The following is a 13,966-nucleotide window of genomic DNA, read 5'->3' as shown; positions in this document are numbered from 1 at the left end:
TATGTACTTTACAAATCCTATAACATATAATACAAATCTACTATTATTATACAGGATTTATATAGCGCCAACAGTTTGCTCAGCGCTTTACAATATAACGGGAGACAATACAGCAACAATACAGTTCAATACAAGAGGGATAGGAGGGCCCTGATCCTTGAAGCTTACAATCTAGGAGGGAGGGGCTAGTGGTACAAAAGGAAATAACTGTGGGGGATGGACAGGTTGGAAGAGTAGAAGATTCCATTACTAGCCGAGTGCAGGATAGGCTTCCTTGAAGAGATAGGTTTTCAGAGATCGCCTAAAAGTGAGCAGAGTAGGCGATAGTCTGATAGATTGGGGTAGAGAGTTCCAGAGGATGGGGGAAGCTCTGGAGAGGAGCATGGGAGGAGGAGACAAGGGAGCTAGAGAGTAGAAGGTCTTGCAAGGAGTGGAGAGTATGGTTTGGGTGATATTTATAGACAAGATTGCTGATGTAATTCGGGGCGGAGTTATAAATGGCTCTATATGTCATTGTTAATGTTTTGAATTTTATCCGTTGGGCAATGGGAAGCCAGTGGAGGGATTGGCAGAAAGGGGTGGAGGACACTGAGTGGAGGCCAGTGGAGGGATTGGCAGAGAGGGATGGAGGACACTGAGCGGAGGCCAGTGGAGGGACTGGCAGAGAGGGGTGGAGGACACTGAATGGAGACCAGTGGAGGGACTGGCAGAGAGGGGTGGAGGACACTGAGTGGAGGCCAGTGGAGGGATTGGCAGAGAGGGGTGGAGGACACTGAGTGGAGGCCAGTGGAAGGATTGGCAGAGAGGGGTGGAGGACACTGAGTGGAGGCCAGTGGAGGGATTGGCAGAGAGGGGTGGAGGACACTGAGTGGAGGCCAGTGGAGGGATTGGCAGAGAGGGGTGGCAGATACAGAACGGATAGTAAGGTGGATGAGTCTGGCAGCAGCATTCATGATAGACTGAAGAGGGGATAGCCTGCGATGAGGTCGGCCAATGAGGAGGGAGTTACAGTAGTCAAGGCGAGATATAACAAGGGAGTGAATAAGTTGCTTAGTGGTTTCCGAGGTTAGGAACGGGCATATCTTGGAGATGTTGCGGAGGTGAAGTCTACAAGATTTGTACAGTGATTGGATTTGGGACTGAAAGGACAGATGGGAGTCTAGGATTACACCTAGTACCCTGGCAGGAGGGGAGGGAATGATGATTGTGTTATTGATCTTGATGGAGAAGTCAGGGGAGGGGGCACTTATTGCACAGGTGGCAACCTAGCATGGGACCACGCTTGAATTCACTGAGCTCCGGACAGCGACCCATTCTTTCATAAATGTTTGTAGAAGCAGTCTGCATGCCTAGGGGCTTGATTTTATAAACCTGTGGCCATGGAGGGGATTGGAACACCTGAATCACATGATTTGGAGGGCTGGCACAATATTTTTGGCAATAAAGTGTAAGTTGACAACCACTGTGGTAGGTCATTTAAACAATGCTGGTCAGGTAGTACAGAATACATCTGCATCACATCAAGACTTTTAGGGTATGTCCCGTCCTCAGGGCTATGCCACAGCTGACCACTTCCATCTATGGCAACGCTTCTGAATGCTTCAAAAACGTTATAGGCCCATTTTTTATGCAAAAGGAAATGTGACATTATGTGAAATGTGCCCTGAACACAGGTTAATGCTATATCTGAGTATATGTGTCAGAGATCGCTTTTCAGAGGGCGTTTCACAGGTGATGAGGAGGTATTATGTAGCTTCCTCACTGCCTGTTTTAAGCCCTAAAAGCCCACACCACCGTGCTGCACCTACATGCATTGCTAGGTTGGGCCATGGCCCCTTTAATTTGAATGGGTTATGCTCAGCGGGTAGCGGGTTTTATTGCTTCCATGTGTGTACACCCGTTTGCTGCCTTTGCAGCTCAAGGGGGGGACGGAGCCATCAAAACAAGACTTGAGCATATGTTTTTACCAGCCTGCCAACCAGAAAAGTAAGCAAGTCATTAGAGACATGAGAGAGACAACAGGCCACCAGAATGTAATAAGTGAGAGCCTAGTCCTGTCCTACCAACGTGTATTTTGCAGCAGTAGCGCAGGGTGAGGACAGGGAAGGTGAATGAACATAGCTTGTTTAGGGCCAACCTTAAAGACCAACTGGAACAAAATTGTCCCAACTTAGAGCCCTAACTTATTGTCAACACAAGAGTGTTATCTACACCAGCTTTCTTCTGGTTCTAAGCATGTCGATTGGGACTCCTAGTTGACAATTTGTTTCTCTTTTTGTGGAGCTCTGCAGTGTGGTGCTTTGTTACACCTCTGTGAACAAAAAAGTGCACAGATGTACAGAAATGGCCAAACCTCCAAAGATGATGGACCTCTAGACTCTGAGCCTCTCTGGGGCGCAAGACTCCTGACAGAGGCAAGGTATGCCTATGGTGTACCCCACACTTAGGGACCAGAAGAAGCCAGTCCACCAAGTAAGTGATAAGCAGCTCTCCCAAAGAGAGACCCCTCCAGATTGGGGAGAGGAAAAAGACCAAAAGGCCACAATACCTCTTCCCAGATATCAGGGCAAGCCCCCCCTAACCTGTACTCTTCATCTCTGTGCAAAACAAAAAAGTGCAGTGTAAGTGCTCATGAATAAATACGGACAGAACAAAACATAATGCAATACACAGCGGGTATTTCACTTGATATAAAAATGGTCCTGGTTGGCCAAAAAGCTCAGCGCAAGAAAAGCATAAAGAGACATGACCTTGTGCCAATGAAGAAACACCATGGTGTATTGCAACCCATAATGTCTTTTCTGGCACCCAATGGAATGCCACCCCCAGGGGGCACATCACCAAGAGCTCCTTGTGCTTCCAAGCCCCAGGCCGGACATTGTTAGGAACTTGCTGGCTTGACTTGACTTACTGGCTTGATAAATAGAGCTTCAGCTCCTTGGCTCAGCTGACTGAGATTACTGACATCAGATCTGCTACTACCAGTCAGAGACAGTTATATAGTTAGTCTGGCTGAAAAAAAAAAAAGACAAAAGTCCATCCAGACCAACCAAAAAAAAAAGTTATAATCCTATACCCACAGTTGATCCAGAAGAAGGCAAAAAACCCCGCAAAGCATGATCCAATTTGCTCCTTCTGGGAAAAAAATTCCTTCCTGATCCCCGAGAGGCAATCGGATATTCCCTGGATCAACTTTACCTATAAATGTTATATCCAGTTATATTCTGTGTATCCAAGAAAGAATCCAGGACTTTTTTGAAGCAATCTAATGAGCTGGCCAGAACCAACTCTTGAGGGAGTCTATTCCACATTTCAACAGCTCTCACTGTGAAGAAACCTTTCCGTGTTTGGAGATTACATTTCTTTTCCTCCAGACGTAAAGAGTGCCCCCTTGTCCTCTGTGATGACCTCAGGGGGAATAACTCTACACCGAGTTCACTATATGAACCACTGATGTATTTATACATGGAGATCATATCCCCCCTTATGTATTATACATGGAGATCATATCCCCCCTTATGTATTATACATGGAGATCATATGCCCCTTATGTATTATACATGGAGATCATATCCCCCCCTTATGTATTATACATGGTGATCATATCCCCCCTTATGTATTATACATGGTGATCATATCCCCCTTATGTATTATACATGGAGATTATATCCCCCCTTATGTATTATACATGGAGATCATATCCCCCCTTATGTATTATACATGGAGATCATATCCCCCTTATGTATTATACATGGTGATCATATCCCCCCTTATGTATTATACATGGAGATCATATCCCCCTTATGTATTATACATGGAGATCATATCCCCCTTATGTATTATACATGGTGATCATATCCCCCCTTATGTATTATACATGGAGATCATATCCCCCTTATGTATTATACATGGAGATCATATCCCCCCTTATGTATTATACATGGAGATCATATCCCCCCTTATGTATTATACATGGAGATCATATCCCCCCTTATGTATTATACATGGAGATCATATCCCCCTTATGTATTATACATGGAGATCATATCCCCCCTTTTGTATTATACATGGAGATCCTACCCCCCCCCCCCTTATGTATTATACATGGAGATCATATCCCCCCCTTATGTATTATACATGGAGATCATATCCCCCCTTATGTATTATACATGGAGATCATATCCCCCCTTATGTATTATACATGGAGATCATATCCCCCCCTTATGTTATATACATGGAGATCATATCCCCCCTTATGTATTATACATGGAGATCATATCCCCCTTATGTATTATACATGGAGATCATATCCCCCCTTATGTATTATACATGGTGATCATATCCCCCCCTTATGTATTATACATGGAGATCATATCCCCCCCTTATGTATTATACATGGAGATCATATCCCCCCCCCTTATGTATTATACATGGAGATCATATCCCCCTTATGTATTATACATGGTGATCATATTCCCCTTATGTATTATACATGGAGATCATATCCCCCCCTTATGTATTATACATGGAGATCATATCCCCCCTTATGTATTATACATGGAGATCATATCCCCCCTTATGTATTATACATGGAGATCATATCCCCCCTTATGTATTATACATGGAGATCATATCCCCCTTATGTATTATACATGGAGATCATATCCCCCCTTATGTATTATACATGGAGATCATATCCCCCCTTATGTATTATACATGGAGATCATATCCCCCCTTATGTATTATACATGGAGGTCATATCCCCCTTATGTATTATACATGGAGATCATATCCCCCCTTATGTATTATACATGGAGATAATATCCCCCCTTATATATTATACATGGTGATCATATCCCACCTTATGTATTATACATGAAGATCATATCCCCCTTATGTATTATACATGGAGATCATATCCCCCCCTTATGTATTATACATGGCGATCATATCCTCCCTTATGTATTATACATGGAGATCATATCCCCCTTATGTATTATACATGGAGGTCATATCCCCCTTATGTATTATACATGGAGATCATATCCCCCCTTATGTATTATACATGGAGATCATATCCCCCCCTTATGTATTATACATGGAGATCATATCCCCCCCTTATGTATTATACATGGAGATCATATCCCCCCATATATATTATACATGGAGACCATATCCCCCTTATGCATTATACATGGATATCATATCCCTCTTATGTATTATACATGGAGATCATATCCCCCCTATGTATTATACATGGAGATCATATCCCCCCTTATGTATTATACATGGAGATCATATCCCCCCTTATGTATTATACATGGAGATCATATCCCCCCTTATGTATTATACATGGAGATCATATCCCCCCTTATGTATTATACATGGTGATCATATCCCCCCTTATGTATTATACATGGAGATCATATCCCCCCCTTATGTATTATACATGGAGATCATATCCCCCCCTTATGTATTATACATGGAGATCATATTCCCCCTTATGTATTATACATGGAGATCATATTCCCCCTTAATGTATTATACATGGTGATCATATCCCCCCCTTATGTATTATACATGAAGATCATATCCCCCCTTATGTATTATACATGGTGATCATATCCCCTTTATGTATTATACATAGAGATCATATCCCCCCTTATGTATTATACATGGAGATCATATCCCCCTTATGTATTATACATGGAGATCATATCCCCCCTTATGTATTATACATGGAGATCATATCCCCCCTTATGTATTATACATGGAGATCATATCCCCCCCTTATGTATTATACATGGAGATCATATTCCCCCTTATGTATTATACATGGAGATCATATTCCCCCTTAATGTATTATACATGGTGATCATATCCCCCCCTTATGTATTATACATGAAGATCATATCCCCCCTTATGTATTATACATGGTGATCATATCCCCTTTATGTATTATACATAGAGATCATATCCCCCCTTATGTATTATACATGGAGATCATATCCCCCTTATGTATTATACATGGAGATCATATCCCCCCTTATGTATTATACATGGAGATCATATCCCCCTTATGTATTATACATGGTGATCATATCCCCCTTTATGTATTATACATGGAGATCATATCCCCCCTTATGTATTATACATGGAGATCATATCCCCCTTATGTATTATACATGGAGATCATATCCCCCCTTATGTATTATACATGGAGATCATATCCCCCCTTATGTATTATACATGGAGATCATATCCCCCTTATGTATTATACATGGAGATCATATCCCCCTTATGTATTATACATGGAGATCATATCCCCCTTATGTATTATACATGGAGATCATACCCCCCTTATGTATTATACATGGAGATCATATCCCCCTTATGTATTGTACATGGAGATCATATCCCCCCTTATGTATTATACATGGAGATCATATCCCCCCTTATGTATTATACATGGAGATCATATCCCCCCTTATGTATTATACATGGAGATCATATCCCCCCTTATGTATTATACATGGAGATCATATCCCCCTTATGTATTATACATGGTGATCATATCCCCCTTTATGTATTATACATGGAGATCATATCCCCCCCTTATGTATTATACATGGCGATCATATCCCCCTTATGTATTATACATGGTGATCATATCCCCCCTTATGTATTATACATGGAGATCATATCCCCCTTATGTATTATACATGGTGATATCCCCCTTATGTATTATATATGGTGATCATATCCCCCCTTATGTATTATACATGGAGATCATATCCCCCTTATGTATTATACATGGAGATCATATCCCCCTTATGTATTATACATGGAGATCATATCCCCCTTATGTATTATACATGGAGATCATATCCCCCTTATGTATTATACATGGAGATCATATCCCCCTTATGTAAAGCAATCCACTGAGCTGGCCAGAACCAACTCTTGAGGGAGTCTATTCCACATTTTCACAGCTCTTACTGTGAAGAAACCTTTCCGTGTTTGGAGATTACATTTCTTTTCCTCCAGACGTAAAGAGTGCCCCCTTGTCCTCTGTGATGACTTCAGGGTGAATAGCTCTACACCGAGTTCACTGTATGAACCACTGATGTATTTATACATGGAGATCATATCCCCCCTTATGTATTATACATGGAGAACATATCCCCCCCCCTTATGTATTATACATGGAGATCATATCCCCCTTATGTATAATACATGGAGATCATATCCCCCCTTATGTATTATACATGGAGATCATATCCCCCCTTATGTATTCTACATGGAGATCATATCCCCCCTTATGTATTTATACATGGAGATCATATCCCCCCTTATGTATTATACATGGAGATCATATCCCCCCCTTATGTATTATACATGGTGATCATATCCCCCCTTATGTATTATACATGGAGATCATATCCCCCCCTATGTATTATACATGGAGATCATATCCCCCCCTTATGTATTATACATGGAGATCATATCCCCCCTTATGTATTATACATGGTGATCATATCCCCCCTTATGTATTATACATGGAGATCATATCCCCCCTTATGTATTGTACATGGAGATCATATCCCCCCCTTATGTATTATACATGGAGATCATATCCCCCCTTATGTATTATACATGGAGATCAAATCCCCCCTTATGTATTATACATGGAGATCATATCCCCCCTTATGTATTATACATGGAGATCATATCCCCCTTATGTATTATACATGGAGATCATATCCCCCTTATGTAAAGCAATCCACTGAGCTGGCCAGAACCAACTCTTGAGGGAGTCTATTCCACATTTTCACAGCTCTTACTGTGAAGAAACCTTTCCGTGTTTGGAGATTACATTTCTTTTCCTCCAGACGTAAAGAGTGCCCCCTTGTCCTCTGTGATGACTTCAGGGTGAATAGCTCTACACCGAGTTCACTGTATGAGCCACTGATGTATTTATACATGGAGATCATATCCCCCCCCTTATGTATTATACATGGAGATCATATCCCCCCTTATGTATTTATACATGGAGATCATATCCCCCCCCTTATGTATTATACATGGTGATCATATCCCCCCCCCCCTTATGTATTATACATGGTGATCATATCCCCCCCCCCCCCTTATGTATTATACATGGTGATCATATCCCCCCCCCCTTATGTATTATACATGGTGATCATATCCCCCCTTATGTATTATACATGGAGATCATATCCCCCCTTATGTATTATACATGGAGATCATATCCCCCCTTATGTATTATACATGGTGATCATATCCCCCTTTATGTATTATACATGGAGATCATATCCCCCCCTTATGTATTATACATGGCGATCATATCCCCCTTATGTATTATACATGGTGATCATATCCCCCCTTATGTATTATACATGGAGATCATATCCCCCTTATGTATTATACATGGTGATATCCCCCTTATGTATTATACATGGAGATCATATCCCCCTTATGTATTATACATGGAGATCATATCCCCCTTATGTATTATACATGGAGATCATATCCCCCTTATGTAAAGCAATCCACTGAGCTGGCCAGAACCAACTCTTGAGGGAGTCTATTCCACATTTTCACAGCTCTTACTGTGAAGAAACCTTTCCGTGTTTGGAGATTACATTTCTTTTCCTCCAGACGTAAAGAGTGCCCCCTTGTCCTCTGTGATGAGTTCAGGGTGAATAGCTCTACACCGAGTTCACTGTATGAACCACTGATGTATTTATACATGGAGATCATATCCCCCCTTATGTATTATACATGGAGAACATATCCCCCCCCCTTATGTATTATACATGGAGATCATATCCCCCTTATGTATAATACATGGAGATCATATCCCCCCTTATGTATTATACATGGAGATCATATCCCCCCTTATGTATTCTACATGGAGATCATATCCCCCCTTATGTATTTATACATGGAGATCATATCCCCCCTTATGTATTATACATGGAGATCATATCCCCCCCTTATGTATTATACATGGTGATCATATCCCCCCTTATGTATTATACATGGAGATCATATCCCCCCCTATGTATTATACATGGAGATCATATCCCCCCCTTATGTATTATACATGGAGATCATATCCCCCCTTATGTATTATACATGGTGATCATATCCCCCCTTATGTATTATACATGGAGATCATATCCCCCCTTATGTATTGTACATGGAGATCATATCCCCCCCTTATGTATTATACATGGAGATCATATCCCCCCTTATGTATTATACATGGAGATCAAATCCCCCCTTATGTATTATACATGGAGATCATATCCCCCCTTATGTATTATACATGGAGATCATATCCCCCTTATGTATTATACATGGAGATCATATCCCCCTTATGTAAAGCAATCCACTGAGCTGGCCAGAACCAACTCTTGAGGGAGTCTATTCCACATTTTCACAGCTCTTACTGTGAAGAAACCTTTCCGTGTTTGGAGATTACATTTCTTTTCCTCCAGACGTAAAGAGTGCCCCCTTGTCCTCTGTGATGACTTCAGGGTGAATAGCTCTACACCGAGTTCACTGTATGAGCCACTGATGTATTTATACATGGAGATCATATCCCCCCCCTTATGTATTATACATGGAGATCATATCCCCCCTTATGTATTTATACATGGAGATCATATCCCCCCCCTTATGTATTATACATGGTGATCATATCCCCCCCCCTTATGTATTATACATGGTGATCATATCCCCCCCCCCCCCCTTATGTATTATACATGGTGATCATATCCCCCCCCCCTTATGTATTATACATGGTGATCATATCCCCCCTTATGTATTATACATGGAGATCATATCCCCCCTTATGTATTATACATGGAGATCATATCCCCCCTTATGTATTATACATGGTGATCATATCCCCCTTTATGTATTATACATGGAGATCATATCCCCCCCTTATGTATTATACATGGCGATCATATCCCCCTTATGTATTATACATGGTGATCATATCCCCCCTTATGTATTATACATGGAGATCATATCCCCCTTATGTATTATACATGGTGATATCCCCCTTATGTATTATACATGGTGATCATATCCCCCCTTATGTATTATACATGGAGATCATATCCCCCTTATGTATTATACATGGAGATCATATCCCCCCTTATGTATTATACATGGAGATCATATCCCCCTTATGTATTATACATGGAGATCATATCCCCCTTATGTATTATACATGGAGATCATATCCCCCTTATGTAAAGCAATCCACTGAGCTGGCCAGAACCAACTCTTGAGGGAGTCTATTCCACATTTTCACAGCTCTTACTGTGAAGAAACCTTTCCGTGTTTGGAGATTACATTTCTTTTCCTCCAGACGTAAAGAGTGCCCCCTTGTCCTCTGTGATGACTTCAGGGTGAATAGCTCTACACCGAGTTCACTGTATGAACCACTGATGTATTTATACATGGAGATCATATCCCCCCTTATGTATTATACATGGAGAACATATCCCCCCTTATGTATTATACATGGAGATCATATCCCCCTTATGTATAATACATGGAGATCATATCCCCCCTTATGTATTATACATGGAGATCATATCCCCCCTTATGTATTCTACATGGAGATCATATCCCCCCTTATGTATTTATACATGGAGATCATATCCCCCCTTATGTATTATACATGGAGATCATATCCCCCCCTTATGTATTATACATGGTGATCATATCCCCCCTTATGTATTATACATGGAGATCATATCCCCCCTATGTATTATACATGGAGATCATATCCCCCCCTTATGTATTATACATGGAGATCATATCCCCCCTTATGTATTATACATGGTGATCATATCCCCCCTTATGTATTATACATGGAGATCATATCCCCCCTTATGTATTATACATGGAGATCATATCCCCCCTTATGTATTGTACATGGAGATCATATCCCCCCCTTATGTATTATACATGGAGATCATATCCCCCCTTATGTATTATACATGGAGATCATATCCCCCCTTATGTATTATACATGGAGATCATATCCCCCTTATGTATTATACATGGAGATCATATCCCCCCTTATGTATTATACATGGAGATCAAATCCCCCCTTATGTATTATACATGGAGATCATATCCCCCCTTATGTATTATACATGGAGATCATATCCCCCTTATGTATTATACATGGAGATCATATCCCCCTTATGTAAAGCAATCCACTGAGCTGGCCAGAACCAACTCTTGAGGGAGTCTATTCCACATTTTCACAGCTCTTACTGTGAAGAAACCTTTCCGTGTTTGGAGATTACATTTCTTTTCCTCCAGACGTAAAGAGTGCCCCCTTGTCCTCTGTGATGACTTCAGGGTGAATAGCTCTACACCGAGTTCACTGTATGAGCCACTGATGTATTTATACATGGAGATCATATCCCCCCCCCTTATGTATTATACATGGAGATCATATCCCCCCTTATGTATTTATACATGGAGATCATATCCCCCCCCTTATGTATTATACATGGTGATCATATCCCCCCCCCCTTATGTATTATACATGGTGATCATATCCCCCCCCCTTATGTATTATACATGGTGATCATATCCCCCCCCTTATGTATTATACATGGTGATCATATCCCCCCTTATGTATTATACATGGAGATCATATCCCCCCTATGTATTATACATGGAGATCATATCCCCCCTTATGTATTATACATGGAGATCATATCCCCCCTTATGTATTATACATGGAGACCATATCCTCCCTTATGTATTATACATGGTGATCATATCCCCCCCTTATGTATTATACATGGAGATCATATCCCCCCCTTATGTATTATACATGGAGATCATATCCCCCCCTTATGTATTATACATGGAGATCATATCCCCCCTTATGTATTATACATGGTGATCATATCCCCCCTTATGTATTATACATGGTGATCATATCCCCCCTTATGTATTATACATGGAGATCATATCCCCCTTATGTATTATACATGGATATCATATCCCCCCTTATATATTATACATGGAGATCATATCCCCCTTATGTATTATACATGGAGACCATATCCCCCTTATGTAAAGCAATCCACTGAGCTGGCCAGAACCAACTCTTGAGGGAGTCTATTCCACATTTTCACAGCTCTTACTGTGAAGAAACCTTTCCGTGTTTGGAGATTACATTTCTTTTCCTCCAGACGTAAAGAGTGCCCCCTTGTCCTCTGTGATGACTTCAGGGGGAATAGCTCTACACCGAGTTCACTGTATGAACCACTGATGTATTTATACATGGAGATCATATCCCCCCTTATGTATTATACATGGAGATCATATCCCCCCCCCTTATGTATTATACATGGTGATCATATCCCCCCTTATGTATTATACATGGAGATCATATCCCCCCCCCCTTATGTATTATACATGGAGATCATATCCCCCCTTATGTATTTATACATAGAGATCATATCCCCCTTATGTATTATACATAGAGATCGTATCCCCCTTATGTATTATACATGGAGATCGTATCCCCCTTATGTATTATACATGGAGATCATATCCCCCCTTATGTATTATACATGGAGATCGTATCCCCCTTATGTATTATACATGGAGATCGTATCCCCCTTATGTATTATACATGGAGATCGTATCCCCCCTTATGTATTATACATGGAGATCGTATCCCCCCCCCTTATGTATTATACATGGTGATCATATCCCCCCTTATGTATTATACATGGAGATCATATCTCCCCTTATGTATTATACATGGAGATCATATCCCCCCTATGTATTATACATGGAGATCATATCCCCCCTTATGTATTATACATGGAGATCATATCCCCCCCCTTATGTATTATACATGGAGATCATATCCCCCCTTATGTATTATACATGGAGATCATATCCCCCTTATGTATTATACATGGTGATCATATCCCTCTTATGTATTATACATGGTGATCATATCCCCCCTTATGTATTATACATGGAGATCATATCCCCCCCTTATGTATTATACATGGAGATCATATCCCCCCTTATGTATTATACATGGAGACCATATCCTCCCTTATGTATTATACATGGAGATCATATCCCCCTTATGTATTATACATGGTGATCATATCCCCCCCTTATGTATTATACATGGAGATCATATCTCCCCTTATGTATTATACATGGAGATCATATCTCCCCTTATGTATTATACATGGAGATCATATCCCCCCTATGTATTATACATGGAGATCATATCCCCCCTTATGTATTATACATGGAGATCATATCCCCCCTTATGTATTATACATGGTGATCATATCCCCCTTATGTATTATACATGGAGATCATATCCCCCCTATGTATTATACATGGAGATCATATCCCCCCTTATGTATTATACATGGTGATCATATCCCCCCTTATGTATTATACATGGAGATCATATCCCCCCTTATGTATTATACATGGAGATCATATCCCCCTTATGTATTATACATGGAGATCATATCCCCCCTTATGTATTATACATGGAGATCATATCCCCCTTATGTATTATACATGGAGATCATATCCCCCTTATGTATTATACATGGAGATCATATCCCCCTTATGTATTATACATGGAGATCAAATCCCTCCTTATGCATTATACATGGAGATCATATCCCCCTTATGTATTATACATGGAGACCATATCCCCCCTTATGTATTATACATGGTGATCCTATCCCCCCGTATGTATTATACATGGTGATCCTATCCCCCCGTATGTATTATACATGGAGATCATATCCCCCTTATGTATTATACATGGAGATCATATCCCCTCTTATGTATTATACATGGAGATCATATCCCCCTTATGTATTATACATGGAGATCATAT

General features: G+C 40.7%; 1 protein-coding gene across 1 annotated transcript in view; it reads right to left on the bottom strand.

The window, feature by feature from the left end:
- The window catches only part of DNAJB13 (DnaJ heat shock protein family (Hsp40) member B13), a 47,941-nt gene that overhangs the window by 305 nt on the left and 33,670 nt on the right, over positions 1-13,966 (bottom strand). The gene's annotated exons all lie outside the window — the stretch shown is intronic.

This window comes from Staurois parvus, unplaced genomic scaffold (assembly GCF_062004578.1).
Source record: "Staurois parvus isolate SC_StPar_1 unplaced genomic scaffold, SC_StPar_1.0 ptg000909l, whole genome shotgun sequence".
NCBI classification, from domain to species: Eukaryota; Metazoa; Chordata; class Amphibia; order Anura; family Ranidae; genus Staurois; species Staurois parvus.
This window is presented reverse-complemented; position numbering and strand designations above follow the sequence as displayed.